At 50.1% G+C, this 12,283-nt stretch overlaps 1 protein-coding gene across 1 annotated transcript in view; it reads left to right on the forward strand.

The window, feature by feature from the left end:
- Positions 1-12,283, forward strand: part of LOC144168824 (arylsulfatase B-like) — a 123,252-nt gene that overhangs the window by 20,869 nt on the left and 90,100 nt on the right. The gene's annotated exons all lie outside the window — the stretch shown is intronic.

Raw genomic sequence — 12,283 nt, forward strand, 5'->3', positions numbered from 1 at the left:
CGTGCGATTGCAGCCACATTTTCCACTTAAGGCGATATTGAGAAACTCTATGCCAGTAGGGAGCTCCGCGCGGGCCACATTCGGGTGTTGTTGCCACATTAGGTAGAGCGCCGCGGGCGCGTTTTCTGCTTCGCATAGCAATCGAAGCTCGTGTGTGTGAGAACTTCTCTACAGCTGGCGAATTAGCCCTTTTTGGTTCAATATTTCAGAGTTCTGTGTAGTTTGTGAACCAAGTACGAAACAGCCTACAAAACAACATTTTTTTCGCACTGCAACGTTACTAACGCCAAGGCCAAGTAACACGCTTTCCCGTGCGCGGTAGACTCACAGGATCATAGAGCCCCGTATGGGTGCGCGCTATTGGTTTCCAGAGCGCTCAAAATTGCACTAATTGTTCGGTGAACATTATTTTTATCACAGGCTGGTTGTGTTGAGAAAATGCGGACAAAGATTATTTTGTCACCGCTTTTACCGAGAGAGTTTGCGAACCTGCAGTGGCGCGTAGGGCGCATATCATCCAGCGTCTGCGTGATGAGTGTGCACTCGTGGCGCAAACTGAATTTTTTTCCGGCTTTCCGGGGAGAGGGTGATAAAAAATGTGAAAACGCAAAGAGAGAAAGCGCAAGAATACAATATAAAAACCAGTTTTCATGTTCAGAACTTAAAAACAAAATATATCCATCACAGGCAGTCAAGTGGCCTGATAGCTATTCAAGATAATTTAAGCTATATAACCTGAACTATTCGCTCGCCCCGTAACAAAATAATTCTGGCTGAGATAGAGATTTCTCTAGTAAAACAAGTTCTATCAGTACTAGCTGTAAGATGAATAATATCTTCTGGTTTTCTAAGCGCGCGTTTTGTACAATTGATCGAGAGCGAATTGCCTATAGTCATTGGCATTATAAAGGGGCACGGAAGGAAGAGATTTCTAAACATTACGGCATTACTAGCGCTAATTGTAATCTGGAGCATCTAGGCCGTATTGCGACCAGCCTCGCTACGTTTATTCGACTTTATTCAGTACGAAAAATCAATTCAGAACTGCTGTTCTCCAATATGTATCCTCCTTGCCGACGTTTATGACATTTCGTATGATGTCAAAACAAGATGGCTTGGCTTGACTGCGCTGCTGCATCGGACAGAATTCGTCGGCCCAGCGTTTATTCGGCCGGCGGCTGGCGAGTGGTCCCAATTCGACTAAGCCACGACATGTTTCTGCCAGGAGTAACACGCCTTAGGTTTGTAGCTTGTAGACTGTATGAAGCTCTAATTCCAGCTACCTCCACACAAGCTGACAGGTGAAGCTTGGCTGACTCGAGCCCTAGTAAAAATATCTAAGGCCAATGGAAGGCGTCAGAAGAGTCATCGAAGTAATGTAGGTACTAAGGAAATAAAAGCAACTGAAAATGTTATTGTACAGAGTAATACCAAAGTACGGGAAGCACGTTTTGCGCTGGATGAAACAGAACAGCGGTAAGCTGCACGACCACACATATGCGAACGCTTTTCCGCCGTAGGAATGCAGTCGCTAGACATAAGATATTGGGCCTCCTCGATTAAGCATTACTGGGTAGTCCACAGGCAGTCAGAGGACTGACCTCGGACTGGAGGCTCCGTGGGAATACATGACAAAATCGAGCGCCGGACCACGTCCCGGGAAGTCCGCGGAGTGTCCAGGATTGGCAGTCAAGGAGTACCATTGTGAGAATTCGGGGGACGCTTACTGCATGAGCGATACACGAGAAATAGTAATAACAGCTGCTGGATATGCTAAAACAAAAAAGGCTCCCATCCACGCTGTGAAGGAGATTGGTAAGCAAAGCTTTAAACTACACCCACAGCAATTGCCCATGCTTATTTGGGCCATCCTGTCCTAAGTCGGCTCCCTGCGGATGGCGATGTGCGCGTACAACTGCGTGCGCTACTTCCTCTCAGGATGCACGGCCAATATCCAAGCCGGAGAGCACTCTCTGGACGAGCGGAAGGTAGGAAGTGTGGGCACGCCGGGCATGCCCCAGGGCTCGGTGATATCGCCGCTGCTATTCACCCTAGTCATGATCGGAGTCGCGAGACGCTTGGAAGCCATACGCCAGGTCCGTCACACCATATACGCGGACGACACCACGCAGTGGGTGCGGGCGGATGTGATGGCCACGTTGAGTCTTCCCTGGAGCAGGGGGCGGACGCCAGAGAAGACCAGTTGAGGGGCACGGGCCTGATCTGTTGCCCCAACAAGTCGGAGTTACTGATTATCCAGCCGCAATCTCGACCCAAGCAGGAGAGTGACATCAGCTTGCGAACGAGCAACGGGCAGACGAACCCGAAGGTAGCCAAGATCAGAGTGCTGGGGTTCCAGATGGAGTGGAAGCGCCGGAACAACGACACGGTCACCCGACTGGTAGGCAATGTAGCGGCCGCAACGCACCTGATAAATCTAGTGGCGAACAGAAAATTCTGGATGAGGGACGACAGCCTGCTCAGACTGATCCAGTCCTTCGCGATAAGTCACGTCGCCAATGCGGCGATGTGAACTGGTTGCTTCAAGAGCGCAACCGCCTGAACGCGGCCGTAAGGAAGGCGTACAAGCCAGCCATAGGCGTGCTCGACAGCGCGAGCACGAAGAAGCTCTTTGAGCTGGGAGTACATGCCACGTTGGAGGAGATTACGGAAGCCCAGCGGGTCGGCCCGATTGAGCGGCTCAAGGGTTAGAGAAGGGGGAGGACCATTCTCGCCCGGCTCGGAATGTAGGGGCCGTCCCACCCGCAGAGCCTCGGCAAGCAGGAAGAGCGCGACGTCTCGGCGTCAGTCCGAAACGCCGTCCTAGTGTGCCCGTTACCCAAGAACACGGATACGACCCACAACCCGGACAGGAGAGCGGCCAGAGAGCAGCACCTGAACGTTCCGGGCACCAGATTCGTCGACGCCACCGACTACGGCGACCGGCGGTGCTTCGCGGCGGTGATGATAGACGGTAAGACGGGAGTCACGGTGAACGCCGCGAGCATTGTTCCGAGAGACGCGCAGTGAGCGGAAGAGCTGGCCATCGCCCTGGCCATCGCGGACCCAGAGATGACGATGGTGCTCAGCGAGTCAAAGAGTGCGGTGCGCAATTTCATCCAAGGGTTGGCTGTGCTGTGGCGCAGTGGGGTTGCTCGAGCGGGTGAACATCGACGGATGCAAGGTGACAATCAAGTGGCTCCCCGCCAACGCGGGGAACAAGGTATCGGAACTCGCCACCAACCACAACGAGACGGCGAACGCAGTCTCCCGAGGATTAGCTGGCCGGGACCCGTCTGCAGCGTGGTGGACTGACACGAAGGACAGGTACGATACCTTTCAGGGTATCACCAAATATTGCAGAAACAACAGGAGGGTACTGGCACCGCCGCACTCCGAGCTAACCAGAGTGGACGTTTAATCGTTCACACAGCTGCAGACGAATTCACTTGATGACCCCGATCCTCATAAAACACATACACCTAGAACTCTTTACAGTACGACACGTGCGTGTTGTGTGACAATGCTAGGGACACGGCTGCCCACTTGCTGTGAGACGGTGAAGTGCGACAGAACGAGGCGGCAAGCAGGACAGACCTACGGCCGCGAATCCATGAAGCAGTGCGCAGTTATGACATGGACACTCAACTATCAGCCGTCCAGCAGGCCGTAGCGGCCCTCGAAAAGCAGCACCGGAGCGAAAGCTTCGGGACGACGCCCTCCCTTACGGGACAACGGTGTCCAACACCGTAGCGAGTAGCGAATGGGCTGTCCGAGTAGGGGTGACGTCGGAAGCGACGACTGGCTACGTCCGGGTGCAGTGAACACATTGTGTCTTTTTCAGACATTCAATAAAGTCTTTCTTCCATTCCATTCCATGCGACGTCACTTGAATTCGCACACGTGGCTCTACAAAGAGTGAAACCAGACATTCTGCCAGCCGTTATCTGGAATTAGCGGCGGCGGATACCTAACGCAGCAGTCTGGGCTACGGCCGGGCTAGAGCGCCGGACGCCGCCGCTGTAGACCGGTCATGCATCGGCAGAACGAAAACGGAGAGGAGCGTCTTTCGAAGGGTGAGACAGCGGAATCTAGCCATCCTGATGTCACGCGAGGCTACACCACCACGCGACACAAGCGGGCACACCGAAACAATTGGGAATGTGAGCTTACTCATTCCCATTTATGCCGTCTAAAACTACTTCGTTTAGTTAGTCGAGAATTGCAAGAAAACTGAAGGAACATTTATAACCACATTTATCGCAACCGGTTGCTACTTTCGCCTTTTGTAATACGTTTTAAAACACAACCGCAATGGTATTTACCAATTCAGAAAACCAGCCGCATTCGTGACAAACAGTGCGCGAAAGGTGGCATTTCTCTAGCGGCCGGATGTCTGTATGTGGTCTCATTTTATTTTATCGCCCTTCAAACCAATCCTTAACGTATGTTTGCCGTACGACCACCTAATTCCGCGGCGTTGGTGACCAAGCATGTTGTTTCACAGAACCGAAACCGAACCTTGTTTGAATTTTAATCTTCGACATCGTCCAATCACGTAGCATCTTGTAATTACGTCGCCACTGTTAGTTGGTGCGGCCGGCACAAAACGCGCATGGTAGTTCTTTTTTCAGGCTTTATAAAATAAATACAGTAGACTCCCGATGAGTCAGACTGAAAGGGAACGCTGGGTAAGGTTTGAATTATCAGGTGCTTTTAATTTTTGACGTTATCATATATACGACTCGGAGCAGCGCAGCAACCTTCTCTGTAATGAAACAGTCGCATATTTATAATAGCAAACTTACACACAGTACTAAACTGATATCTACACTTTCAAAAAGATCATGAATGGATGACTGCTTTGTCTTTGCATGAACGTTAGAAACAAAGTTTTCGATGCCTCCAAGAGAAGCCAGTTCATTGCTTTGACACGTGTTAGCGGTAAACCGTTACTTTTACTGTTTGCATACAAGGATGCAAATGTGCAGCTAGGAGCGGCAAATGTAGCCGATATTTTACGGCACGGACGAACAATCAGTACAAGTTAACCGAATTTACGTGATCGAGCAGTTTGAATTAGGAGTGAATATAATACACTGAAAACATAGCGGGCCAAACAAAATGTCAAAATTGGTGTGTATTATTCGAAAGTTTGAATTATCGCGATCCTACTGTATCTCCTTATTGCCCGGAGAAACAATGAAACGTGGGTTGATTTGAGCCAATCTATGCACTCCATGCAAAAGAAGGAGCTGGACGAAGTACCTTCAGTTTCCATTTAAGGGGCACATGCTCTGTTCAGCCTCCAAAGCAGAGCCCCTTTCAACACGCCCCCTGTGGGATCTAGTGTACTGACGTTTCAAAGTTTCCATTGAAGAAGTATACTCAACGCCACATCATGCATTTGATTGATTTTTTGGCAAGTACTGGGAGGTCCAGAATACAAAAAATGTAGAGAGGACGAATGAAGCGTAAGAAAACAAGTAAAATGGGTGCCAAAGGATACCACTTATTATACGTCACAAACTATTCTGAACAGACTCAAACAATGTAAATGGATGCATGAATATTTATTTCAGAGTCATAGGAAAGGATATAAGGCACGGTCGGTAAGCCGTTGACGTCTCAGTTCGTAGCGCCGTTGGCAGAGCGCCTCGTGCCTCCCGTTGTGTCGAGAGAGTTCGTGGTCTCGAACCCGGGGGCCGCTACGTCAATGGAACTTTTCTGGCGACGTAATTTCCGTGATGGATATGACGTCAGTGAGATCTCCGTGTACCCGGAATAAAACGCTTTCGTGTTAAAAATAAAATCAAATAAAAAGAAACGATTGTAAAGCCTTCGCGCAATCAGGTATCTCCTGTGGGGAAACATTTGCACTGTGATATCCTGGGTATCTGTATTGCTCGTCAACTCGCATAAGCCTTGCCGCTTGGAATCAAAAGTGCCTTTCAAGACTCCCTGCTGTTGCTTCAGGCAAAATCAAAACGATCTAACATTCTGTTATCTTTTAAATTGACCTGTAGTACGTAATGTAACGAAAATATTCGTCTCCAATCCACGCTGTGAAGGTGATTGGAAAGCAAAGCTTCAAAAGACACCCACAACAACGGCCCATGTGACGTTACTTGAATTCACACACGTGGCTCCACAAAAAGTGAACCAGGAGATTCTGGCAGCCGTTTCCTGGAATTGCGATACTCAACGCAGTAGCGTCGGCCGCTGCCGGGCTAGAGCACCAGACGCCGCCACAATAGAAAGAAACGAAGAGGAGCGTCTTTCGAAGGGTGAAACCGCGGAACCTAGACATCCTGATGTGCTAGCTCTGGGCTACACCACCCTGCGAAACAAGCTCAGACGCGGAAAAAGTTCGGCATGTAAGCTGAGCGATTCTCCATATTGCCTATTAATACTACAGTCAAACCTTGTTATAAAGAAGCGGTAAAGGAACAGCAAATTAGTTCGTTATAACCGATAGTCGTTTAAACCTTAAAGGTAAAAATCGGCTGTAACATATGGAAGATCTGGCTCACGCAAAAATACTTGACAGAAAAATGCATTTTTTGAGAATTCGAACCCACATTACCCAAGGAAGCCCTCAAATTTCTCCGTGTTGAATTTAGAGCTCAATAATCATGACAGTATATCAGAGGTCTTTCCAACCGCTTTGTGTAACGCATGAAGCCGTGACTGATGACAGCGTTATATTCCTGAATATTCGACTACATTTGTACGATGACCATATCTGTTGAACTTACGAGCCTCGTTGTTTGAAGCCCATACTCTCGTTTCATTCTGCTCATTCTAAATTGGTTATGCGTGGGATCGTGATGCTGTGTGTCTCGAATGCACTTAACAAATCTTGTATTCACGTAGTGCAAGCCAGCCTTCATGTACAGGCAGCTGGGCTGACTGCCGCCGACTATCCGCTACAATTACAGACTTTGGTAGCTGAGTATGTTGAAAACAGGTGAAGGATGAACTACACAGGGAAGAATCTCCAAAAGAGAGAGATAATAGAAAAAATCACTTTTATCCCACACATTCACACGCTATCTCGCATAATGGAATACTGAAGAAGATTGGGAAACGCGCTAACGTCAACGTCCTATTATCCGCTCCTAAGAAGCTGTCCAAGCTTTGCAACAAAGTTAATGAGGGCCCCGTCAAGTCGGATACGTGTAGCCCCAAACATCGCAGGCCGCTCGTGGCCTGCTCGGATGGCGTGGTTTATTGAATACCACTGAACAAGTTCAAGAAACGTATATCGGACAGACAGAAAGGTGTATCAATGACAGATTGCGCGAGCGTCGCAATAACGTAGAAAATAGAGATAGCGGGCATCTAGGCACACATTGTAAAGATTGTGGTTGTTATCCTGACCTGAGAAAATGCTCCATAATTTATAAAGGTAACAATAAAATGACACGGGAGATCGTTGAAGCGTACGAGATACATTCTAACAAAGGCACGTGTGTCAGCTACCCTTCGGTGTTGTTAACCGACAAAGAAATTGCCTTTTTATCCGGTGACAGCAAGGGAGCTGCAGTGACGGCTTGAAATTTCTATGTGTTTCTTTCTTCTTCCCTCTTTCTATCATTAGTTGCAACATAATTCTGTATTTAACTAATTTTGTGCAATAAACACCTGGGCTGTGTCCCGTCTACACCTCGTCCTCGTCCCTTTGCGCTGTTCCGACAACAAATACCTGAACATCACTACCTGAAACTACAACAGAACAGAGTTGACAAAACAGGAATGCGTACTTATTGATTTCATGAAGGACGCGATCTTCGTCTCGTGGTTACTCGCAGCAATGAGCAGGATGAAGTTTACCACAGTGTTCACGAATAAATACACCTTTATAGTTGTGTAGCTTCGGATTAGGGTTTTTTTTTCAATTATCGCCACATCCTATTGGTCAAATATTTCATCATGATATCTGATATCGCGCGGCTATCAAGCTTTCAGTTTCGTTATAAAAGAATAAATGTTATCGAAATAAGGCATGACCAACCAGTCTGTATGTACTTCGCTATAGCCGATAATTCGCTATCCCAGGGGTCTTTAAACCGAGGTCAAAGTCTAGTTAGTTTAGTAAGTTTGAGAATTGCGGGAACGCTGAGGGAACTTTTACAATCGCTATTTACCAGGACCAGGTGCTCCTTTCGCCTTTTGTACTACCTTTTAAAAGACAACTTAATTGGTATTCAGCAATTTAGAAAACGGAGCCCCATTCGTGGCAATCAGTGCGCAAAAGGTAGCGTTTCTCTAGCGTCCAGATGTCTGCATGTGGTATCTATATTTTAGTTTCCCGCCTGCAAACCAATACTTAACGCATCTTTGCCGTACGACCACTTAATTCGGTCGGGTCCGGGTAGCCCAGGAAGTGCTGTCGGACAAGTTAATAAATCCTTGCGTAAGAAGCGCTCAATTTATGCGAAGCGGCGCCAAAACAGGCCCAAAACAACCGTCTCTAAAGCGGACGACAAAGCCGGACCACCGACACGCCCGCAGGTGCGCAGGCACCTCCGCACGGGGAACGCTGGGTACTCCATGAGTGAAACCCTCCGCTCGACCTCACCCGCCCCCACCCCCCTCACCCCGCCACCACCTCTGCCGCGTTGGGAGTTTATTGTCCCGCACGCCGCGAAAGAACCGCTGGCTCGTAGAGGTAAAAAGCTTTGCTTTAAAAATTCAAGCCGTTCCACTCAATCTGAAAGCTGTCGGAAGTGCGGAGCAGTGATTCGTGAAAAAATTCCCCGCATTTCCCCGAGGGGAAGAATGTGAAAGTGCGAACGCACGAGTTGAATTTGCGCGGTTCGGTAATGTTCGCGAAAGAGAGATCACACACACACACACAACTACAAAGAAAGAAAGATGCATTTATTCACAGACACCTATTTGTGTTGTCGTTGTACTTGATTGCTAGAGCGGATCTCAGGTTTGAAATTTCGTGTCAGTACTCCTTTAAGCAGGTGCATTAGCCCTTCTCACGCCCGATTCTTGGCCAATCCCCCACGTGGGTATGTGCCATGTCAGCGGCCAGGCAGCGCGCGCCCATCTCCCCCCGTTGCCAAGGAAGACGAGGAGATTCCTGGCCAATCCCCCACGTGGGTATGTGCTATGTCAGCGGCCAGGCTGCGCGCGCCCATCTCCACGTGCGCGGACATCGCCGGTGGACGCAGGTTCAGGGTCGCTTAAGAAGTGCATTGCACTTAAAAGGGATGTAGCGATGTTATCCCCACACTGCTACAACCCAATGCAATTCAAATTTTCCGCCTCCGCGGTGTGAGGGCTCGTGTTCGCCGAAAAGATTTCGGCAGGTGGTTGGCCTCAAGAAATTGCACATGGCGCCGTATTGGCAGGGCGTCATTTGGCAGCACCACCAATTTCGGGAACTGGCGCTGAAAGAGGCTGGCCCTGGTTCTGACGTTGTACAGGGCTGGTTAGTCCAGTGTATGTGTGTGTGTGCATTGAACGGCTTATGGTGGCGACGGGACACTGGCCTGTGACCCTACCGAAAAACGTTCCAGTGTATCACACGTGCACGCCGTACCGGGCCAGCAATGCAAATTTCAGGAGTCTGCGCGAAGAGGCATTTTGGGAAGCGCCAATGGCTCAGTTTGCAGAAGGCATCTTGGTACCGTCTTGGAGGCGCAACTCGAACCCCCCGATAAGAATAGCTCCTTTTGTGACAACGTAAGTGGCTCATTATGCTCCCCATCCGCAGCGGTGGCTCAGTGGCCAAGGCGTTGCGCTGATCAGGACGAGGCCGCGGGTTCGTCGGCCACGGCGGCCGCTTTTCCGATGGAGGCGAAAAGCAAAAACGCCCGTGTGTACGATATTTCGGCGCATGTTAAAGATGCCCAGGTGGTCAAAATTAATCCGGAGCTCTTCACTACGTCGCGCCTTATCGCCTGCGTTGCGTCAGCGACTTAAGTGCTACAATCAATCAATCAATCAATCATTATGCTCCCCCCTCCCCCCAGCCGAACACCAGGGGACAGCGGTCAATGACGGCGTGGGAGGAAGAGTTAAAGAACGCGCGAGATTTGTTAAAAAAGGAGACCGACCGCGCGAGGGGGGCAGAGAGATCCAGATCCAGGGAGAGCGGTCCGGGCAGCGGACCAGACGAGTCGCGATATGCGTTAGGCCGAAGACAGGGCTTCAGGTTCCCGATTCTCGGGTTCGGGTTTGGGGAGTTTCCAGTACCGCCTCCACACTTCTCCAGCCGCCGTCAACCCACTGTTCAAGCCCGATAAGCAGCAGCCTCATCACGGCGTACGCCACCTTTTCGAGCCCTAGCCAAAACAGCCTCATCGCGGCGGCCCTTAGTTCGAACGCGAGCCACAGCGGCGTGACTGCGGTGGAGCGCACGTTCAAGCCCGCAGCAGCTTGGTTGCGGCGACCCGCCGCGGTGGCTCAGTGGCTAAGACGTTGCGCTGCTGAGCACGCGGACGCGGGTTCGATTCCCGGCCGCGGCGACCGCTTTTCTGATGGAGGCGAAAAGCAAAAACGCCGCTGTGTACGAGATTTTGGGGCACGTTAAAAATTCTCCAGGTGGCCAAAATTAATCCGGAGCCTTCCACAACGGCGCGCCTCATCGCCTGTGTTGCGTCGGGGCGTAAACCCTACAATCAATCAATCAATTGGTTGCGGCGAACTTCAGGTCCTTTCAACAAGCCTGTGCCGCATCACGCCGAAGGAACCCAGCGACACCCAGCCGTAAGCGATATCAAGCCCGTTGATGCTACTAAATACTATGTAAAATTTTCCATGTGTCTGTGCGTCCATCTCCTCAATCCCCGTGTGGACCCATGATCACGCTGAGAATCCCGACCATCCCCGCTGTGCTCGCGCGCCCCCTGTCTGAAACTGCGCGAGCGGAAGTTCTGTTCGTTTTGTGCTTGCTTTTCCTCCCGCACGTGCCGGCGTTGCACTCTCACTCGCCAATCACCCGCGTGCGTATGCGCCATAAGACGTGGAACAACAACAAAAGCAACAACACTCTCACTTTTACAGCAAAGCTTTCTACCTCTACCAGCCAACGATTTTTTCTCGACGAGCGGGACAGTAAGCACCCAACGCAGCGGAGGCAGCGGCGGGGCGGGGGTTGGGTTGGTGGGTGGCGAAGGAGGGTTTCACTTACCGAGTACACTGTAGATGGCACGGCGAATTTACCAAGCATTCCAAACGCGGAGGTGCCTCCTTGCCGGTGGGCGCGTGGACGGTACGGCTTTGTCATCTGCTTTGCAACGGTTGTTTTGGGACTGTTTTGGTGTAGCTACGCGTCCATTGCGCGCTTCCTTTGCACGGCTTCATTAACTTGTTCGACAGCACGTCCTGGGTAACCGGGATACGACGGAACTAAGTGGTAGTACGACAATGATACGTTAGGATTGTTTTTCAATCCGGAAAAATACCATGTAGAGACCCCATACAGACATCTCGCCTCGAAAGAAACGCTACGTTTGGCGTACTGGTTGTCAAACATGGGACTCCGTTTTCTAAATTGGGGAACACAAATTCGGTTGTATTTTAAGAGGTACTACAAAAGGCGAAAGGAGCAACCAGTTCTGATGAACAGCGATTATAAATGGTCCCTCAGCTTTCTCGCAATTTTCAAACTTGCTAAACTAACTAGTTTTAAAAGGCATAAATGGGAATCACTAAGCTCATATGCCGAATTGTTTCGGTGTGTACGCTTGTGTCGCGCACATCAGGATGGCTAGGTTCCGCTATCTTACCCTTCGAAAGACGCTCCTCTCTGTGTTCTTTCTGCCGACTCACGGCCTGGCTAAAGCAGCGGCGTTCCGTTCTAGCCGGGCCGTGGCCTACGCTGCTGCGGCGCTCTGGACGCCGCCCCCGCGAATTCCAGGTAACAGCTGGCATAATCTCTGGTTTCATTCTTTGTAGAGCCACGTGTTCGAATTCAAGTAACGTCGCATGGGCAATTGTTGCGGGTATCGTTAATGCATTGCTTTCCAATCACCTTCACACCGATGATTGGAGCCAATTGTTTAGCTTACTGCCGTAAAAACTGCCCAACGAGCGTTCCTAACTAAACGAACGCATGCGCAGCTGGTTAATTACGTATATTTTACCTGCAGTTTTCAGTGCGCTTAACAACGGGGAGATGTATGACAAGCGCCAGCGGTTCACGAGTTTCGAACCGTTATAACTATTTAAACCGCTTGGTTTTCGAAGCGTCTGCAGCACGACATACGACGCGTACGCCGGGCTCTAGTTGGGTCCGTTGTGTGGCTGCGCCGCCTGATTC

This window comes from Haemaphysalis longicornis, unplaced genomic scaffold (genome assembly GCF_048455015.1).
Source record: "Haemaphysalis longicornis isolate Haplotype H1 unplaced genomic scaffold, Haemaphysalis longicornis Haplotype H1 scaffold_2, whole genome shotgun sequence".
Lineage (NCBI taxonomy): Eukaryota > Metazoa > Arthropoda > Arachnida > Ixodida > Ixodidae > Haemaphysalis > Haemaphysalis longicornis.